Below are 7,859 nucleotides of genomic sequence, written 5' to 3' on the forward strand. Positions count from 1 at the left end.
CTCTGCCCCACCATGGCCCGACCTTACCAACCCCTGCCCGGAACCACTTCCGGGGCGGAGGGGAAAAACCATAGAGCGCCGCGGAACAGCCTAGAGCGCCCCCGCGCAACAGCCTAGAGCGCCCCCGCGCGGCTGAGCTGAGGCTGGACCATCCCGAGGAACCAGAGACCCGCCCGCTGGCCGCTCTCGCCCTCCACCGCCTTTGCAGATGAAACCCGGAGAAAAAAGAGGAGGGAAAACTAGCATTTACTGAGTAATGCCATGTGCCGGGCACTTGCCCTCATTGATTGTATTAATCCTCCCCAAACTCTTGAGGTGGTATTATTACTATTTGCAGTGGCTCAGAGGTTCAAAGAGGAGTAAGTTTTCTTAAATTACTATTTTTTTCTGCATCTCACCATTTCATGTTATGACTTACTTAAGAGAATGTGTCTCATATCTTTACTAAAAAGTCTAAGCCTGAATTGAAAATATGGATTCTAGATAAAATTCAAACTTCAGGATTCAGCTCTTGCTACCTGTCAATCAGTTTTATTTCCTGCCACTCGGTTACCCCCTCCGACCTTAGCTGCAGCCATACTGAATCATTTGCAGTTTCTAAAAGGCACCTACTTCTTCCAAGTTCACATACCATTGTCACTGTACGAGATCCTTTTCCTGTCTCTCCCTTCTCAACCTACCTAACCAACTTGTCCTTCAGACCAACCCCAATCATCACATCTCCCAGGAGACTATACGGGAGGAAAAAGTTTTCCTTGATACTTAGGGTCCCTAGCAGGGTCTGAAAATGAGCTGACAATGACATAGTAACAGAAGAAAAGCACACAAATCTTACTGAATTTTTACAGTGTACATGGGAGTCTTTATGAAATGAAATGAAGTGACCAGAGAAGAAAGCTTTTATATCTTTTAGACAAAGTGTGGTAGGCAGTTAGACAGACACGAGCATATCAAGGACAATGGGCCAGGTACAGGAGGTCACCAGGGTGGAAAGCCCCAGGTGCCTAGCAACAGACAATCACCTGTTGGTGACTTTTCCTCCCCTAGCATATAGCTGGTCACAGTGGTTTGGACCCCCTGACCTTTCCTCCCGAGAGATAACATCTATGCCTCAGTTGTATGTATTTCAGCTCCAGGCCCAGATAAGCAACAAAACCAACCACAGCTGACCCCAGGGCCAGCTGCATTGAATAATGCCCCCTGCCCTAGTGCCAGACAATCCATCAGTGGAGACCACAATCCAGAAAGGACGCACCTGGAAAACTGCTGAATATTCTATTGAGATCTTCCCCTGAGACCTCCCCTAAACTCTCCACCCTGAAAACCCTTAGGATGGAAGACCCAGTGCGCTCTCTCTCCTGGGAGCTCACCTGTGCCTTTCCCTTTCCCCTCCCTGCCCCAGGCACCTTACCATTAGCTTCCTCACTCCCAAACTCCAAGGGCCCTTTTTTTGCCTCCATAACTTGTTTCCTAAGCCCATTTCTTCTAGGAATTACTTTTTCTCCCTCGGTGATTTACCAAATAAATGTTCTCTTACAGTCTGGGTCTTGGCTCTGAATTCTTTCCTAGCCAGAACCCAAGTACCGAGGTTGCTGAACCCAGGTTTGGCCTGACCCTCACCTGGTGCCTTCCATCTGTCTACAACAAAAGAAACAATAACTTGTGAGTAACTGGCAAGACAGTGGGGTTTGGGCTAACAGAAGTCCACCTCGGGCTAGGAAGTCCTTCTCTTCCTTAACTAGGTAGGTAAGACTTAGTTTAACAAGGTTTGCTTGCATATTACCCTGGTACAGGTCTCTGATCTCTGGGCTCATAAGAGTCTGCCTTAAAAAAAAAAAAAAAAAAAAGAGTCTGCCTTGCCCTAGGCCAGTGATGGCGAACCTATGACACGCGTGTCAGCACTGACACGCGTAGCCATTTCTGATGACACGCGGCTGCTGAGGCGGCCGCATGCCGAGGATGAAACATTTGCTGCTCCTGAGGATGAAACATTTGCGAAATAATGTTTTTTCCTCAAAGTGACACACTACCCGAGTTATGCTCAGTTTTTGGCGAAGTTTGACACACCAAGCTCAAAAGGTTGCCCATCACTGCCCTAGGCGGTTTGGCTCAGTGGATAGAGCACCGGCCTGTGGACCAAAGGGTCCCCGGTTTGATTCCAGTTAAGGGCACGTACCTCGGTTGCAGGTTCCTCCCCAACCTGGGCTCTGGACCTGGGCCCTGGTCCAGGCTCGTGCAGGAGGCAACCAATTGGTGTGTTTCTCTCATATCGATATTTCTGTCTTTCCCTGTCTCGTCTACTCTAAAAATCAATGGGGAAATATCCTCAGGTGAGGTTTAAAAATAAAAATAAAAATAAAGCCTGTCTCCAGGAAAGGAGACATTTATTTCTTGCCTTTAAAAAATATATATTTATTTTTATTTTTTTCTTTTTATTTTCTTTTTTAAATTACTTTATTGATTAAGGTATCACATATTTGTCATCAACCGCCCTATTTCTTGCCTTTAGGCAGGAAAGTGGAAACATTTTCTCCATTTACTGCTTCTTAATTGCCTTTAGCCCAAAATAACTTTTATGTCAAAGAGGCATATATTGTGGTGACATATTCTGGTTTCCCTTAAGGCTCTTCCTAGACCTTCACTTTAATTTAGATGACCTTTATTTGTGCTTTAATACTGCTCTATGCATACTAGTAAAATAGCACTGCATTCATTCCATAAGTACTTACTAAGCATCCCTACAATGTGGCAGGCGATGTACTAATTCTGGAATGTATTTTAGAAAACACTGTCTCTGACATCACAGAGATCCTACTCTGTTGGGAGAAAAGGGACCAAGTAAATAAACAGGCAATTGCAAGACCCTGGGGGAAAGTGCTACAATTAGAGAAGACGGCTCCGTGGGAGTTCAGAGGAGGGGAAATAACACAGTGGAGAGATGGGGGATAGGAACCAGGAGAGAAGACTCCCCAGAGAAACTGAGGAAGGTCACCAGGAGAAGTGAAAGGCCAAAATGTTCTAGATATAAAGAGTAGCATTTGTGATGTCTTCCAGGGCATGACTGGGAGAAACTAAAATAAATTCGCTTTGCTTTTGTCATAGGTATCAAGTCTGGGATTTGGATTTTAGTCTCTTTGCAAGCTAATAAGTTTGGGTGCTGAGGGAAGCCCAAGATGTAAGAGTAAAGTCCGAGATATGAGATGATTGCCCACAGCTCAGCAAGCGGTGTGAGCATTCTGTCTCATGGGCATCCCTTGTTCTCTAAGCCCCACAGCAGCAATGCCACGGGCCAGATGGATACTGAACATGCAGTAGATTTGCATCTCAACTGAACTTGGGGTATCTACCATTTTAATAGTAAGTGGTGAGCAAGCAAACAACCTTGGAATGTTTTTCTCCAGAGCAAAGGGGCAGGTGTGTTTATCGCCTCGTGTCTTAGTCTACTGGGGCTTCCGTAAGAAAATACCATAGGCCAGTGGCTCACACAACAGACATTTGTTTCTCACAGTTCTGGAGGGCGGAAGTCTGAGGTCAAGGTGCTAGCATGGTCAAGTTCTGCTGTGAGCTCCTGGCTGACGCCTTGCTGTGTCCTCACATGGCAAAGAGAGACAGCAAGCTCTCTGGTGTCTCTCCTTCAAGGAGCACTAATCCCATCAAGAGGGCCCCACCCTCATGATCTCATCTACACCTGATTATCTTCCAAAGGCCCATCTCCAAATACCATCACATTGAGGACTAGGGCTTCAACATATAAATTTTAAAATTAAGGGGGACATGCTCGGCTGGCATGGCTCAGTGGTTGAGCATCAACCTAAGAACCTGGAGGTCTCAGTTTGATTCCGGGTCAGGGCACATGCATGGGTTGCAGGCTCGATCCCCCAAGTGGGGTGTGCAGGAGGCAGCCAATCAATGATTCTCTCTCATCATTGATGTTTCTATCTCCCTCTCCCGCTCCCTTACTCTCCGAAATCAATAAAAATATATTAAAAACAAAACAAAGTGTTATGGACTGAATTATGTTCGCCTTATTTTTTTTTAAATATATATTTTTATTGATTTCAGAGAGGAAGGGAGAGAGAGAAACATTAATGATGAGAGAGAGAATCATGGATCAGCTGCCTCCTGCACGCCCCCTACTGGGGATCGAGCCCAAAACCTGGGCATGTGCCTTGAGTGGGAATTGAACCTGGAACCCTTGACTCCGCAGGCTGACGCTCTGTCCACTGAGCCAAACCGGCTAGGGCAAGTCCATAACACTTTGGAAGAAAAAGATACTGTTGCCTTACAGAGCAAAGGCACACTTACTGCCTATTATAAAAGATTTCGATTCCCTGAACTCAGCATTCCTCTCCTATAATGCAACCCCACCCACCGAGTGTGCAGGTGTCCTTCAGCCCTCTTGGAGTTGCCCCATGGCAATTGGAACTCAGAGACCCAACACAGAAATGCTGACACTCTAGCTAATGCTATTGCTCTGAGCAATAATTTGTCCTTCATCTCTGACTCAAAATTCTCGTGTTTTCTACCAGCATCCATAAAACTGTCAGGCTAACATGTTAGCTTTCAAATAGGGTAAAATACCAGGGCACTCACAGCTCTTAAGTGGGACCTATTGTCAACATAGTAAAGTCCAAAGCTGTAGGTAATTTTTTTTTTTGACTTTTTTTAATGAGGTATTATATGTGTACATATCTTACCATTGCCACCCCCCACCCCACACCCATACATGCCCTCACCCCCCAGAGTTTTGCGTCCATTGTTTATGCTTATATGCATGCATACAAGTCCTTCGTTTGATTTCTTATCTCCCCCACCTCTCCCTAAATTCCCCCCTGTAATTTGAAAGTCTGTTTGATGCTTTACTGTCTCTGTATCTATCTTTTTGTTCATCAGTTTATAATGTTCTTTATTATCGATAAATCAGTGAGATCATGTGGCATTTTTCTTTCATTGACTGGCTTATTTCACTTAGCAAAACGTTCCCCAACACCATCCAGGTTGCTGCAAATGATGAGAATTCCCTCTTTTTTATGGCAGCATAGCATTCCATTGTGTAGATGTACCACAGTTTTCTGATCCAGTCATCTGCTGACGGGCACCTAGGCTGTTTCCAAATCTTAGCTATTGTAAATTGTGCTGCTATGAAAATAGTGGTGCATATATCCTTTCTGATAGGTGTTTCTAGTTTCTTTGGATATATTCCCAGGAGTGGGATTACTGGGTCAAATGGGAGTTCCATTTTCAGTTTTTTGAGGAAACTCCATACTGTTCTCCACAGTGGCTGCACCAGTCTGCATTCCCACCAGCAGTGCACGAGGGTTCTTTTTTCTCCGCATCCTCGCCAACACTTGTCGTTTGTTGATTTGTTGATGATAGCCATTCTGACAGGTGTGAGATGGTACCTCATTGTTGTTTTGATTTGCATCTCTCCGATAATAAGTGACTTTGAGCATGTTTTCATGTGTCTCTTGGCCTTCCTTCTGTCTTCTTTTGAAAATATTCTGTTTAGGTCTGTTGCCCATTTTTTTATTGGATCATTTATCTTCCTTTATTAAGTTGCATAAGCTGCCTGTAGATGTTGGAGATTAAACCTTTATCAGTGATAGCATTTGCAAATATGTTCTCCCATGCAGTGGGCTTTCTTGTTGTTTTGTTGATGGTTTCTTTTGCTGTAAAAAAGCTTTTTATTTTGATGTAGTCCCATTTGTTAATTTTCTCTTTAGCTCCCATTGCCCTAGGGGCAGTGTCAGTGAAGAAGTTCTTTTGGCATATGTCTGAGATTTTGTTGCCTGTGGATTCCTCTAGTATTTTTATGGTTTCCCGTCTTATGTTTAAGTTCTGTATCCATTTTGAGTTTATTTTTGTGTATGGTGTAAGTTGGTGATCTAGTTTCATTTTTTGCATGTACCTGTCCAATTTTCCCAGCACCATTTATTGAAGAGACTGTCTTGACTCCATTGTATGTTCATGCCTCCTTTGTCAAATATTAATTGAGCATAGTGTTTGGGTCGATATCTGGATTCTCTATTCTGTTCCATTGATCTATATGTCTGTTCTTGTGCCAGTACCAGGCTGTTTTGAGAACAGTGGCTTTGTAATACAGCTTGAAATCTGGTATTGAGATCCCTCCTACTTTATTCTTCTTTCTCAGGATTGCTGTGGCTATTCGGGGTCTTTTTTTATTCCAGATGAATTTTTGGAGAGTTCTTTCTAGGTCTGTGAAATATGCTGTTGGTATTTTGATGGGAAGTGCATTGAATCTGTAGATTGCTTTGGGTAGTATGGACATTTTAATGATGTTGATTCTACCAATCCATGAACATGGTATGTTCTTCCATCTGTTTACGTCTTCCTCTATCTCTTTTTTCAGTGTCCTGTAGTTTTCCGCGTATAGGTCTTTTACCTCCTTAGTTAAGTTTATTCCTAGGTATCTTAATTTTTTTGGTGCGATGGTAAATGGGATTGCTTTTTTAGTCTCTCTTTCTGTAAGTTCACTATTGGTGTATAGAAATGCCATAGATTTCTTGGCGTTAATTTTGTATCCCGCTACATTGCCGAATTCATTTATTAAGTCTATTAGTTTTTTGATGGAATCTTTTGGGTTTTTTATGTACAATATCATGTCATCTGCAAATAAGGACAGCTTCACTTCTTCTTTTCCAATTTGGATGCCTCTTATTTCTTCTTCTTGCCTAATTGTTTTTTTTTAAATATTTTATTGATTTTTTTACAGACAGGAAGAGAGAGAGGGATAGAGAGTTAGAAACATCGATGAGAGAGAAACATCGATCAGCTGCCTCTTGCACACCCCCTACTGGGGATGTGCCCACAACCAAGGTACATGCCCTTGACCGGAATCGAACCTGGGACCCTTGAGTCCGCAGGCCGACGCTCTATCCACGGAGCCAAACTGGTTTCGGCTGCCTAATTGTGATAGCTAATACTTCCAGTACTATGTCAAACAGGAGTGGTGAGAGTGGGCATCCCTGTCTTGTTCCTGTTCTTAGGGGAAATGGTTTTAGTTTTTGCCCATTGAGTATGATGTTTGCTGTGGGTTTATCATATATAGCTTTTATTATGTTGAGGTATGATCCTTCTATTCCCACCTTGTTGAGAGTTTTTATCAAGAAAGGGTGTTGGATTTTGTCAAATGCTTTTTCTGCATCTATTGATATGACTATGTGATTTTTATCTCTCAATTTGTTTATGTGATGTATCACGTTTATTGATTTGCAGATATTGTACCATCCTTGCATTCCTGGGATAAATCCTACTTGGTCATGATGTATGATCTTTCTGATGTATTGCTGGAGCCGATTTGCTAGGATTTTGTTGAGGATTTTGGCATCTATGTTCATGAGGGATATTGGTTTGTAATTCTCTTTCATTGTGTTGTCTTTATCTGGTTTTGGTATTAGGGTGATGCTGGCTTCATAGAAGGAGCCTGGAAGTGTTCCTTCCTCTTGAATTTTTTGGAATAGTCTGAGGAGGATAGGTTTTAGTTCTTCCTTGAAGGTTTGGTAAAACTCTCCTGTGAAGCCGTCTGGCCCCGGGCTTTTGTTTGCCGGAAGCTTTTTGATGACTGCTTTAATTTCTTCCATAGTTACTGGCCTGTTGAGCTGTTTAGATTCTTCCTAATTGAGTTTTGGAAGGTTATATTTGTCTAGGAATATGTCCATTTCCTCCAGGTTGTCCAGTTTGTTGGAATAGAGTTGTTCGTAGTATTTTGTAACAATCCTTTGTATTTCGTCGGGGTCTGTTGTTATTTCACCTCTTTCATTTCTGATTTTGTTTATTTGGGTCCTCTCTCTTTGCTTCTTGGTGAGCCTGGCTAGAGGTTCATCAATCTTGTTTATCCT

The sequence above is a fragment of the Eptesicus fuscus genome, chromosome 3 (assembly GCF_027574615.1).
Source record: "Eptesicus fuscus isolate TK198812 chromosome 3, DD_ASM_mEF_20220401, whole genome shotgun sequence".
NCBI lineage: Eukaryota > Metazoa > Chordata > Mammalia > Chiroptera > Vespertilionidae > Eptesicus > Eptesicus fuscus.